This window comes from Cydia fagiglandana, chromosome 26 (genome assembly GCF_963556715.1).
Source record: "Cydia fagiglandana chromosome 26, ilCydFagi1.1, whole genome shotgun sequence".
Classification (NCBI taxonomy): Eukaryota; Metazoa; Arthropoda; class Insecta; order Lepidoptera; family Tortricidae; genus Cydia; species Cydia fagiglandana.
Window position 1 is genome coordinate 3,664,628 of NC_085957.1, and position 15,063 is coordinate 3,679,690.

Sequence of the window (15,063 nt, forward strand, 5' to 3'; positions counted from 1 at the left end):
TCTGAAACAAGTGCATTTACTAAATTAAGCTAAATTAAACATATCTATTATAAATTTAATGGTTCCCTTGGTCCTATTATGTAGGTACCCTGCTGGGCGCAGCAAATAAGGAGAAAGGCACTTACTTAATAAAATATGATCTAGGTTTTTTTAGTTTACCTCGACTTTCAACCTAGTATGAGTAGGGGTGTGCTCTATAGTATGTATTTTTAGGTATTTAAATAAAAGTAAACAAACAATTTGTACATTTACGGGTAGTTATAACATTTATTGGTTAACCAACCAAATACAAAACCGCCTGGATCAGTCACTAAACGACCTGACTTTAACCTACATTATTCGATCGTGTAATGTTTTCATCTACCCTCAACTGGCTTAAGGAGCCTTTTGACGGTAGATTTTATTTACTTTTATTTAAGTACCTAAAGATACAGAGTATAAATGAAACCACCACCACAATATGAAGTGATACAATATCATTAGTAGTATTTAGAACAAATTAAATTATTTTCTAAAAAATACTCTGTATCACCTGAGATGATTCAGTTAGAAGGTCTGAACCTTATTGTTCTACCTTAGGGATGGCCAAGGAGCGCCATAAGCCTTCAGTAAAAAGTGCATATCTTCTTCTTCCTCGTGTTTTCCCGGCATTTTGCCACGGCTCATGGGAGCCTGGGGTCCGCTTGACAACTAATCCCATGATTTGACATAGGCACTAGTTTTTACGAAGCTGCTGTGGCCTGGTGGCCGAATGGCACAGGCACCTGCCACAATAGCAGAAGACGCTGATTCCATTCCAGCCTGGGGCACTGGAACCCTTGGTCACTTTTTCTTAGTGTACATTTATTTCAGTTGATACAATATTATAACGAACACTAGGTCACTATAGTTCGTTATTTTAGCATTAGAAAGAACTTGCAAGAAGGTAAGCGATCTTAACATGTCTTTTAATTGTAAAACGCTTTTTAAAAATCAAAAACTATTACTTATGAAAGCAGAAGAATATAAATGATCGCATTAGATTCATAATTGTTACATATTTGCCGTTACTTATTTTTAAAACGTGTTTTTCAATTAAAAGACACATCAAGATTGTTTACCTTTTTTCTAATGCTAAAAAAAACGAACTATACATATAGAATAGATAGCCTTTTTACTGGTCCTTATTTCGTCGATATTTTATTTTACTACGGGGCACCGCTTAATGTAAAATTTACCACTAAGGGCTACTTGCACCATTCACTAACCCGGTGTTATCCGGTTAAACCTGGGAGACAACAGTACAATTTGACACTGGGTTAACGGTATAACTGCTTAACCCCAGGTTAGTGGGATGGTGCAAGTAGACCTAAAAAAACAGCTAGGATCAGTGTGAAAATTAAATTTCATATTACTTGCAAAATCAAATTAAACAGATACATGATCATCAAACATGGTGACTCATGGCAAATAAGTAGCACTTCAGATAAGAGTAAAATAACACATAAATACCTATTCATGCCTATCCTTCCGGGAAATAGCCATGTATGTATGTACTGTACCTATTAATATGGTTTTATAGTTTATACATACATATGAAGAAGTAGGTTTGATTGCTATTTAAAATCATCAAAGTACCTATTTAATATAGACCTTGTTTGTATAAACAATAAATAAAATAAAATATTAAGACATTTTGACAACCGGTCTGGCCTAGTGGGTAGTGTCCCTGCCTAATAAGCTGGTACTTGTGGGTTCAAATCCCGGTAAGGTATTTGTGTGATGAGCAGTTATCATAAATTTTATAGCATTTTCGGTGCAGCGGAGTGGTGTTAACGGAATTGGTATAAACAACTTCAAACCCTAATGGTTAATTAGCGTTAATTACGTTAATATTAACCTTAATTTACCATTTCAGTTGGAATTGTCTATAGCAGCCATTCTCAAAGTGTGTTCCGCGGAACCCTAGGGTTCCGCAAAGCCTCTGTTGGGGTTCCGCGAAAATACTTGTAATAATAAGAAAAAAAACCAGCTCTTGTATAGGTATATCTGGTCCACAGTGACGAACGAAAATTTTTAATTTGGGGTTCCGTCAAATATTTCGCTTTCCAAAAGGGTTCCGTCAACTTCCGTCACCAAAAAAGTTTGAGAACCGCTGGTCTATAGCAATTCCGTTAACACCACTCCGCTGCAACAAAAATGCTAAAAAATTTACAATGTCTAATGATGAGCACAGGAACTTGTTCCTGAGTCATAGATGTTTTCTGTGTTTAAGTATTTGAATATATGTCTGAGTACAGTTCGACCAAGAAAAGTTTCCAGCGATTTTGATAGCCCACGTAGTGCAAGTGTTACTTTATTTATTACTATTTGGAGATCCAACAGCTGTTAACGTGTTAATAGGTTTTATAAATGTGATACAAAAAGCCAATTACAGGTTCTCACCAGTAAATACAGATTAACAAAAACAATTGGTGGTTAGCACTATTGCACTACACATTCATTTCAACGCCAAAGGCAGAGTAACTAATTTTGTATTCATACAATGAATGAATGAATGAATGATTATATGTTACATGTCTATGAAATTATGACATATTAAATAACACTTGCACTGCGTGGGCTATCAAAATCGCTGTAGACTTATATTGGTCTAACGCTACCCACAACACAAGTCACTGTCATTTCTTTTTTTGCACATGTTTTGTCAAAGTGTATTAATATTTTCCCGCTCAAAATGAGGTTTTGATATGGTCTCAGTTGATATGGTCAGTATATAGCATCTTCTAAAGCTGGTTCTAATATAAATATGTAATTATTATTGTAATAATGGCAAAATATCATCATTATTGAACTTTATGTTTTTAATCCTTTGTCTAAGTGACTTTCTACTGCATATTATTCTCGCTGCGGCAATTAGTTAACTTCGCATGAAATGATTGTTGAAAGTAGAAAATATCAGTGCGGAATCAACTTTTCTTAATTGTTATTCTATTATTGTCAACATATTAAAACAAGAATCAGTACAAACCTTTAAAACAACTTCAGTAGCGCTTCACTTCTGACATGTTACTAGTGATTATCACTAGCATTACGGGGATAGGAACTTACTTCTGGCATGTTTTACCATATAAATGCATTACTGTTTGAATAGTGAAATATCTAATTAACTAATTAGTGGAGACATAAAGACGTACGGCCATTATGCGTATCGGGGTTTCGTAATTTTGTACAAGTTTTGACTTGAAGGCGATTGGCGGGTGACTCACCCATGGACATTAAACATAACTGGATGGCGGACATTGGCCAAAAAGTGTGTCCACATGAGATAGTCAAGGTGGGCCGTTGTATCTCTTTCTAATTAGGGTGACCATACGTCTTATGTATGTGGGATATTAGGATAACATTTAAATATATAGTTTGACCAGGATCTTTTCTTAATCGTGCATAGTTATATTAGTAATAGAAATCATACTGTCTTTTCGCCTAAAAAGGGATGGATATAGTTTTTTCTCTTCTGTAAAACGCTTCACACAACCTTAGGTACTTAATTTAGTTGTTCTAAATGGTGTGTCCACATTACGGCACCTATGCAATTAAAACTGCACGAGGCCATGCGCTTGGCGAGGAAAAGAACCCTATGGAGGAACCTGGTCTTCAACAGAAGGATATGATGTCACGATCCTCAGTATTGAGGGACCAAGTGAAGAAGAAAAGTTGTTACTAGTAGGCGTAGGTACTGGACCACGAACATGGTCGATCGTCAGGAAGGTGGTCCGCCGTAACGTCTGTCAAGAACACAGGTATGAGTGAGAGAGATAGAGAGACAAATATGCTGACAGAACCAGAGGGTCTACTGTGAACCATGTTCGACGTGTTGCCTCTCTGTCACACTTACGTACGAATTTACAAGTGCGACAAAGACGCAACGGGGTCGGCTCTCAGGACAGTGGAGGAATTACATACAGTATTTGCCGCCTTAGGCCCCAAGCCCAACATAGCAAGCTCTAGCCGCCCCCCCTTTTCTCAGCACCCATCATATAGACTGCCGCCCAAAATATCTGGCCGCCCTAGGCCCGGGCCTACTCGGTCTTAGGGCAAATTCGTAACTGCCTGAGGGTCGCGTGGGTCCGCTACACCCGCTTGCTATCGTTTTTAATATGTTTTTAACTAGGACGCTTGTCACTGGACCATAGACATCGAAGTTTGCAAATTGCGAGCATCTTTCTCTGTTACTGTAATTACTCCTTTATAGGAGTAAAAGAGAAAGATGCCCGTAATTTGCGAACTTCGGTGTTCACGGTGCTAGGCCACCTGTGCGAAAAGAGAAGAGTCGTGAAATGTAAAGAAATTAGTGATGTGCCGTTCTTAGTAAATTTTCCAAAGAGGGTAAATTCCCAGTAACGTTTCTGGTATCGTCCCAAAAGTCAGTAAATTACGATAAAGTTCTATTTTTCTTTTATTATCAATGTGTTTATTATTATTATAACAATGCATAAATGTGTCTGTAACTCGGAGTAATTAACAATGGAGCCGCCATTAACAGGCATTCCCCTCTGTCGAAAATAGGCGGCCAATGGTCAACCATATGTATGGACTGACGTTTATCTGACATGACGTACCTATACATTTGATGTGCCCCTCCCCCGCAAAAAACGGCAGACTATTTTGTACCGAAAATTTTAGACATGGCGTCTCCGTTGTTAATTACTCCGAGGTCTGTAATGTTTAAGGACTTGTAAAGCCTCCTCCACACTCGTGCGCGAATCGCGGCGCGAAGCCGCGAACGTGAGTGTGGCGTCGATTTTCGCAGACAGTGAAATCGACTCCACACTCGCGTTCGCGGCTTCGCCCGCGATTCACGCGCATAGTCTGGAGGGGACTTAACATGGCAAACCTGCATGTACAGTCACCGCGCACACTGGCCGGTTGTAAATAAAAAAGCTAAGGGTCTCGCCCGTCTTTTGTTTTTTATTCATAAAATTTTCCTTTAGAAATGTTGTTGGATATAGCAATTCTGTAATTATTATTTTAATGCGACTGTATGTTTATAATTAGTCATAAAGTTTAATACCAGGGCTGCCACTAATGCAGGTAAAGTTTGTATAATTGTATATATAGCATTAAGTTTAGGTTTATGTTGAAATTAAACCTAATCCAAGTCTTATTTGTACGTAATGCACGTCACTGGTTCTTGTAACGGAATAAGGCTTGGGTTAGGTTTCGACTACAAGTCTAAGAACGTACGATTGTTCCAGCCCTTTCTTCTACCTTTTAAATTGAAGAGCTACTACTGTTGCTGCTTATTATTTGAATAATTGCTGCTGAAGCTTTCCTCTCTGTGGACCTTGCTGCGTGGAGCCTACGTTGCCAAAGCTGATTCCTGCACCCGCAGCCACAGTTGATCGTACGGTTCGACTAAGAATGCATGGGATTCAAGAACGTTAAGGCCAGTGACGATATTTATTTGGTTTAGGTTCAAGTACTGACAGAAATTATTTTATAACCCCCTACCCGGTTTTGTTTTAATTAGAAACGATCGTATCGGTAAGGGCGGGGGCGGTGTTGCCATTTACCTCAGAAGTAACATTCCGTACAAAATCTTAAATTTATCTCCTTCTCTTTACTCTGGTGCTGCGGAATGGATATTTCTTGAGGTGAATGTTAAAGGAGTCAAGGCTGTACTAGGCGTAGTCTACTGTCCCCCTACAATTGATTATTTTTCCGACCTAGAGAGAGCCCTTGAATCGTTGAGCACGGATTACACACATCACCTCATTATGGGTGACCTTAACACTGATCTGTGTAAGGACACTCCACAAAGCCGTAAACTAAATTTTTTAATTCAATCTGTTAATTTGTCTCTTCTGCCCTTAGCTCCTACTCATCATACTGCTTCATCTGATACTTGGCTGGACGTAATACTTACTTCTTGCACTAGCAATATCATAAAACACGGCCAGTTTCCTGCACCCGGCTTCTCACACCATGACCTGCTTTTCGCGTCCTATAATATCAAACCGGCCAAGTGTAAACCTGCCATTATAAACATTCGTAGCTTCGCTAAAATCGACCCTGACGCGCTGCTGCGTGACGCTGCGGCAATTGACTGGTCCCCTGTACTTGCAGCTACCACTAAGCCAAAGTATGTCTCTTCAATGATGCAATTTTAAAGACTTTTGATAAACATGCTCCGTTGCACAGGGTTAGGGTTAAGCGGCCTCCAGCGCCGTGGATTACTGACGGTGTGCGCATGGCTATGCGTAGAAGAGACCGTGCCTTTAAACGCTTTAAACGTGACCGCACAGACGAAAACTGGGGGCTCTTTAAGACTGCACGAAACCGGTGTAACCAGATGGTGCGTTCAGCGAAGCGGCGGTATATCCATCAGAATGTCACCTCCTCTTCCATGGCCGACGTTTGGAAGTTCTTAAAATCCCTCGGTCTTGGCAAGCCCGTTAACCAGTTTGACGGTATGTCTTTCTCCCTTTCTGACCTTAACAAGCATTTCTCGTCTGCCCGATCCGTTGATAGTAATGCTAAAATCAATACCATTTTCGAAATTTTGGCCCTACCTCCAATTGACACTGTCTCGTTTTCTTTCTCACCCACTACTCAATCGGAGGTTAGGACCATTATTAAGTCCATTAAGTCAAAAGCTGTTGGTTGCGACGACATCGGTCGGTATATGATAGTGTCTGTCCTTGACTGCGTGCTTCCCATGCTGACTGATATTATTAACTTCTCTCTCTCTAACGGTGAATTTCCGTCGCTTTGGCGCAAAGCATTTGTCATACCTCTGCCTAAAACAAATAATCCTTCGTTGGTTAGTCAGTTCCGACCTATTTCTATACTCCCTTTTTTGTCGAAAATCGCTGAAGCGGTGGCTCATAAACAGCTGTCAAGGTTTATTTTCTCACACAAACTTCTGAGCCCCTTTCAGTCTGGTTTTCGACCGGGACATAGCACCTGTACCGCACTGCTCAAAGTGACAGAGGACATCAGGCGGGGCATGGAGAATCAAATGGTCACAGTACTTGTCCTCGTTGACTTCTCAAATGCTTTCAACACTGTCGACCATGAGATCCTCCTTGCCCTACTTGAGCACCTCAATGTGTCGCCGTGTGCCTTAAAATGGTTCTCGGCATATCTGTGTGGACGTCAGCAAGCAGTACGTGTCGACCGCATTTTGTCGGAATGGTGTAACTTAGCCACAGGTGTACCACAAGGAGGTATTCTTTCACCCCTATTATTTTCTATATTTGTCAATTTTATCACTCCAGACCTTCGCTGCTCGTACCATCTCTACGCCGACGACCTGCAACTCTATGACCAGTGTAACATTGCCGACCTTACTGCCACCATTAATAAGCTAAATCTGGATCTCAGACACATCCAACATTGGTCTGAGAAGTTCGGTCTATTCGTTAACCCCTCCAAGTGTCAGGCCATTGTCATAGGCGGCGCCCGACAGCTCCTTAAAGTCGATATTACACCTCCTGTATACTTTAATGGCACGCCTATTCCCTACAGCCAAAGTGTAAAAGACTTGGGTGTCTTTCTGGATAGTACCCTGAGCTGGAGGACACAGGTAGCCGAAATTAGCCGTAAAGTTACTGGTTCTCTTCATGCACTCAACAGGCTTAAACACTTTTTACCAATTAAAACAAAAATATTGCTCGTACAAACTTTAATACTGCCAATAATCGACTATGGTGATGTGTGTTATCCGGACTTAAATGAAGAGCTCCTGGATAAATTAGATCGTTTAATGAATAATTGCATTCGTTTTGTTTTCTGTCTCCGTAAATACGATCATGTCTCCTCATTCCGCTCTAAACTTGGCTGGTTTCCTATTCGTATTCGTCGCAAAATTCGCATGCTCTGCACCCTTTTTTCTGTTCTTAACGACCCTCAGTCCCCCGAATATCTAAAATCTTTCTTCCACTACTATGGTGTCTCTCGTGTCCGTCAGCTTCGCTCTTCTGGCAATCTTTCTCTGTCTATACCATCTCACCGAACTGGTTATATGTCCGATTCCTTCTCAATTCAGGCAGCTCGCCTTTGGAATAGTCTCCCTGTCAAAATTAAACAGTGTCCGAACAGATTCGCTTTTAAAAAATCCTTAAGTGAGCACTTTGCTGGCAGTACTGGAAAATCTTGAATGTTTCTGTTTTGAAAGTTCATCTGATTTCATATGTATGTATGTATGTATATGTATATGTAAGTAGGTATATGTATTTGTATCAATATTATTTATATTTATGTATGTTTATATTAGTGTATTTATTATGATTGTATTGTGTTCGTACAGGTACCTAATTGTATCATCTACTACATGTTTTTGCACCGCCTACAACTTATCTGCTTTGCCTAAAGGTTGACTGGTAGAGAATGCCTTATGGCATTAAGTTCGCCTTTTGTACAGTGTATTTCCTTATGTGCAATAAAGATTAAATAAATAAATAAATATTTTATTGTACATATTTTCATATTATATTGTTTACTGTAAAGAACCTGGTTTTCTTTTACCGCACTAGCGAGCCGGTTACAGACTTTGGATTTCAATATTGGCAATTATTTATTCTGTATTGGCTCTCATTTCACCAATTTAAACATGCCGAAATAAATACATACCTATTTATATAAACTTACTTAAGTACCTAATAAAAATTGTGTAACACTGATTCTCATCGTGCCGACATCATAGTCACCCTAATGAGTTTGACAATGTTGTCTTGTATTTTTATCGCAAAATGTAATAATTGTGGCTTCCTGGTGAAACAATATTCCACAATTAGAAATTCTTTCACTCCCACAACCTTTAACGCAACATTTATTCGCCATTTTTAGGAAATTTTGCATTCACGTGTTTTGATAACATGTCATGACGATAGGGATACCAATTAACATTCAAAGTTTCTACAATGTCTACCACACCAAAATAAAAGGTTTTTTTTTGTTGTCCACATGCTTGGTTACATCAGGTAATAATATTGACATCATACTTATTTACAAATTTCTTAAAAGATATCAGAACCTTACTCTGAATATAGCATTTAAATAATATAAGAAATTATTTAATTTGAGTAGTATATTGATATAAATACTACCACAATGGTATATTTTTAATATTGGCAACACGTGCGAGTGAGACACCGCGACCCACCTTTGCTATCTCAAGTGGACCGTTTTCTCTAGTCTGGTACGAACGTCTTTCTAGCTCGGTGATAAAGTTCAATTTAGTATGGCAAAAAAAGTGACAATGCAGTCCATCTTATAAGTCCATGGACTCACCGAGCTATCAGCTGTCACTGTCAGCCGGCCGGTTTAGGGTGACCAGTGGCTAAAAATTACTTTACCCATAAAATAGGGTAAATAAAGACTTGCGTAATATTGAAAGTTAATATAATTTATACACGGTGTAACATGAGTAAACCGAATAATTTTAACCACGCATTTCTGAGGCCAAAAGAATTAAAAAATGTAATATGAATTTAGGTCAATTTCGCAAAAAAAAATTTTTTTCTTTTTGTTTTGTTTTTTCAATTTTTTGAGTGTATTTGTACATAAAAAATAAATGTTATTGGCAAACTTGTCACTTAGAATTGATTTTAATTTTTTTTTTCGTAGAACCTACTTTTTGCAGTGTTACTTGTCACTTTTTGACATCTATCAATAAGGATATTTAGACTACGTCCCATAGCAGCAACATCACCATCAAGAAGGCCTTTTACACTATGTAACAATAAAAACTTGTTTTTTTTTTTAAATTAATAATATCTCTGAAACTAGGCGAAAATCAAAAAAGTTTATATGACATTTTTGTCTCTAAATATGATCAGGAATACGCTGTTAAAATTATTCGGTTTACTCATGTTACACCGTGTATATGATTAAAACCAATTACGATTCAAGTTTTTAGTGACTTAATTTATTTATTTTAAAATTTAAATCAAGCAACACGGAAATAAAATTTAATAGTGGATAATAAATCAGTTTGTAACGATTTTTATGGAGTAAAATAAATCAAATAATAATAATAATGTATCCGCCACGACTATCCCTTGCTTTTAGATTAAAGTGTCTTAAAGGGCCTCTGCGCAGTTGGCTTCGGCCCCACGTACGCCTTCCAAAGGTCCGGGACCCCATGGTCCCGAGATATGGAAAAGACATACTGTCGAGACTAGTCAATTTTTCGCCAATCTGATTAAATTGCCCGATCGAATCAGGACGTCCGGACGCAAACGCCAATTTGGCTCGCCGAATTCAACTGCTGATAATGACCGATATTACCGAAAAAAATAGGTGCGGACGCAAGAATACCAATTTGTGACGCCAGTATTTTCGTCTAAAATTGGTAATGAAATTGGAGACTGACGCCAATTACATTTCTGACCACATCGGTCGATTTGATCATCCTGTCTGGATACCGCTTAAGTAATCACAGATTTTCGCCACGGGTGGCAAAATGCTCACAGTGCGAGCACTTTAGGGTTAAAAAAGAGTGATGGTGAGAGATGGTGGTCGTGGCTTTTAAATAATAATAAAAAGTATTACTCATTAGCGTTCAGACAACACAAACATAACCACGGATCGGGTAATAAATTGGGACTTTACTTTGCGTGTGGTAACCCTAAGCATATCTGTCAAAATATAATAACGTCTATATTGTCTATGGGAAGATCACGGGGGAATCCCACGATAGGTTCGATAGAAGAATAGTCAGTGCCCACTACATGGCTTGTAATGCAACGAAGGATAAGTTACTTGCATAAAAAAGAGCGTATCTCGCCATCAAACTTCACAGTTTGGCGAGTTTTTATGTTATTTGTACAATGCATTTTAGTGTATTATGAATAAATAAATTAAAAAAAAAAAAGCTTCCAAAGGGACGGTCCAAGGTCACACTGGCCTTGGTGAGAGCGCCATACAATTTTGTTGCTAACGTAGCTTTGGGCTGGCGTACACGTTTTGTGGGTTGAAAATTTAAATAAAAACAACATTTACATTAGGAAAGTTTATTACAAAAGCTTTTACAAAATGACATATCCATTGTAGACAGAACAGCCTCCTATGTACACTCAGATAAGAACCCTAGTGCATGGAGATAAGGGACATTGTTGGCAATCAACTACGCACGAATAAGTACTTTATTTCGTAATGAAATAAAAAAAAACTAAAAATTGAGGTAAAAAGCAATATAGAAATAAGAGTACATATAGTTCGTCAAGCAGATCTTGTCAGTAGAAAAAGGCGGCGAATTTGAAAAATGTAGGCGCGAAGGGAAATCGTTTGATAGAAAATTTGAATTTCGCGCCTTTTTCTACAGACAAGATCTGCTTGACCATCTATATTTGTGCCTGTTTTATTATGTAACTATAAGTAATGGCAAATGGCTCGGTACCACTAAACACTAAAACACCATTTTACATATATTTTTCTTACAAAATGGCAAAACTATAGACGGCAACATTGGTGGACACAACCAATTTTGATACTTGATTTTATAATTTCTAAATTACATAAGCAACACCATTTATCCGGTTTCCCGGTCAAATGCTTTTTGATACCGGTACCGGTATACAGAAAATTGAAACCTAGAAACCTAATAGTTAACTAGCTAAAGGAAATCATCACGTTACCTAACTGTAGAAAATTAAAACGTCAAAAGACTCTCACCAGGCTAAATGCTGGCTAAGTATTTAATGTATAAATAACGATTTTAATCGACTGAATCGATTATCGGTGCCAGATGGATTACCGCGAAAACCGAAATTCGCAAATTGCGGGGATCTTTCTCTTTTACTCCAATGAAGGCGTAATTAGAGTGACAAAGAAAAATGCCCACAAATTGCGAACTTCGATTTTCGCAGTTATAGCCCAGAGCATAAGGCAGAGAGTTCAGGATTACCAGATAAGTAGGTGCTGCTATGTGGTCGGATCCAAAGTTTATCATTAGAAAAAGTTCATGTAAAATTCATTATTACTACAAAAATATATTAGTTTCTTTGGTCACAAGAGTACTAATGAATCTAATGACTGATGTCGTTATGCCCAGTCACTTAAACTAGGTGCTGGGGTAGAAAAAAGTTCCCGGTACATATATTTATACTTTTCGTACTTATACTTTTCGTACAAAACTACAAAAGCAAAATTTAAGAATCACCTGTTCTGATAGGGGGCTATTCATAAATTATGTCATTACAAATTAGGAAGGGGAGGGGGTCTGGACATCGGATGATGGTAGCACGACGTAGGAGGAAACAGGGTCATTCGAAGCATGATTTCCATGGATGAGGTCCAAAAATCGTCAAAAATCGATGACGTAATTTATAGACAGCCCCTAAGTAAAATGTTTAGTATGTAATAACTTTAGAAAAAAGGAAAAATTCACTGCTTTTGGCAAGATTCGGACTTGCAAGCTTTTGGGATACCGGTACACGCCTAGAGACATCAGAAACATCGCAACTTTGAATCTTGCCATAAGCAGTGCATTTTATGATTTTGCTTTTAATTTTTTTTTAGTCGCTACAAGACGTATCTGCTTGATAAAACATAGTTTAGAAATAAGTTTTAGAGAAGTTTCTACCGTGTAGTTAAACCTACCGGTGGTATACACTTTCAGCCCCACTTCCAATATAAAATGAACCCACTTAGCGGGTTCTTGGGAGTGAATGTGTTAAGACATGTTGAGTGAAAGGGCAACTTTTGTACCGAGAACCTATTTCTTTGATCTAGGCACACAACACTTAGATATTTTGCCATTTATGACATAGATCTACACAGTGCGTGTAAACTACAACACTGAGGGCCTACCGCCAAAACCGAATTTCGCAAATTGCGGGGATCTTTCTTTTTTACCCCAATGAAGGCGTAATAAGAGTGACAGAGAAAAATACCCGCAATTTGCGAACTTCGATTTTCACGGTTATAGCCCTGGTTACGATTCAACAAACATTTAACTAACGATAGTATCTTCAACGTTAAAGCTATAACAGACGGTCGTACAGGACCGTGACCTTGGTCCGGTCAAAATATCTCTTTCTCGCTCTTACGTATAGCTGCATCATTAACGGACATACGGCGGACCACACACACTTGACACACGATTGAACAGGCCTCAAACCGGGCCACGGTCGCGGTCCGGTACGCCCGTCTGTAACGGCTTTTAAGTTGAACAAAAGCTTCTACAGACGTTACAACAAACGGCATGCCATTTTAGATAATTGCTGGCTAAGTTGGAGCAACGAATTGAATCGATCGACCAAATGCCGCAATGTATTGCAAATCGCATGCGATTATTGTGACGTGTGGAGAGGCCTTAATACGTACGTTCTAGCACACTTCTATAGTTACAGACAAAGCATCTCTTCCTATGCAATAGATGAAAATGTGCGTATATGTCGGGGGCCGATCGTAAGATCAGGCAGATCGCAATGTTCCTGTGTAATGTTTTGACGATAGTCACATTAAACCAATATATAGGTAGCATAGGTTCGTTAGGTTGCTTCAGATGCCCGAAGGGCAAACTGCCCAGAAATAGGAGCCCCTAGCGGGGCTCCGTCGGCTCAGGGAACGAGTTAAAGATTTTCACGTTTCACGATATGCCTACGAATTTAACGACATGCCTGATCTTACGATCGGCCGCCGACATATATAATGATACAATGTATGTCGATAACGATATTCACATCCTATAAAAACGAAGATTCAGTAATACTGCTCACACATATATAGATAGTTAGTGGGCTAAATAGTATTTAATGATTCTTTCTTTCGCAATACCAGAAGAACTAAAACACCCACAATATCTTTAAATTGCACTTTCGCACATAAAGCAAAATTTAATACCGGTAATGTTTTCAGCAGTTTTATTTTATAACCAACTCATAACACTGCACAACGTGTATCGTAATTACCGATAGTATTTGATACTGGTACCGGAGTATTTAATACCGGTACTTAATTGCTAACGGTAAAAGTCCGATATAGTTCTTTCTGACATTTGCAGCCAGTTTTTATTACAACCTTGCAATTTACAAGCATCAAGATATTCTTACAAAATTGGTTATACAATACTATGTATTTTGAATCTTAATTATTAGTTCAGGGGCCCATTTGAGCGCTATTTGTATTACATATATAATTTTACTATTGGCGGACTTTGTTAAAGCCCGCCCAGACGGGAGCCAATCTGATTAAATTGTCCGATCAAATCAGGCCGTCCGACAAACGCCAATTTGGCTCGTCAATTTCGACCGCCGATTATGACCGGTACCGATAAAATGGAGGTGCGGACGCAAGAATACCAATTTGCAACTATGATAATTCTAGTATTTTCGTTTGGGTGCATTTTTTTAATTAAGAAAGCTTAAATATTACCATAAATTGATGATTTAATTGGAGATTGACGCCAATTTGGTTTCTAATCAAATTGGCCGATTTGATCATCCCGTCTGGATTGGTTTTTAAGTACCTATCATAGAAGCAAAGTTTTATACTTTTAAATATAGGGGTAGATGGCAGATTCTTATCGATATTGTAGGTACTATAAAGGTTCCGTCACACAGGCGCGTTTCCGGGCGGGGCGTTTTAAATGTAAAAGCTGCGCGCCCCGCTCACGCGCCGGCCCCAAAACGCACCTGTGTGACGGAGCCTTAAGACTAGAGGCTGATCGTAAAAAAGTTGACTAGAATTTATTTTGTAAATTTTAGAAAAGACTAATGTCGATCTAAGATTTTTTCTTTTTTTTAATGTAAAAATATCCTCTAAAAGTCCATTCAATCAGGCCAAGTTGCATTGAAATAAATTTTAATCTACTCAATAATTTTAGATATTATTTAGTTTACATTTAAAAATATTCTTCGAAATACGTCACGACTTTTCAAACTATTATTTAGGTATCCAATTTTTAAAAAAATCGACAGGTAAATTCAATGTGGGGAAAGACCGTCCTAGGGTAAGAACTCTCGTATTTGTTTACGTACAGTCGCCATCAGATATATCGGAGCAGCCAAAAATGTCTGAACACGCCTCTATTGTCAAGGCGCTAGAGTGCGTGTTCAGATATTGTGAACACCT

General features: G+C 38.5%; 1 long non-coding RNA gene across 1 annotated transcript; it reads right to left on the reverse strand.

Annotated features, from left to right (window-relative positions):
- Window positions 1-10,984: 10,984 nt before the first annotated feature.
- On the reverse strand, window positions 10,985-14,854 carry LOC134677369 (uncharacterized). Its single transcript, XR_010100019.1, has 2 exons — window positions 12,927-14,854; window positions 10,985-12,794 (listed from the first exon to the last, which is right to left on the reverse strand). It is a non-coding gene; the product is annotated as an uncharacterized LOC134677369 (long non-coding RNA).
- Window positions 14,855-15,063: the final 209 nt, after the last annotated feature.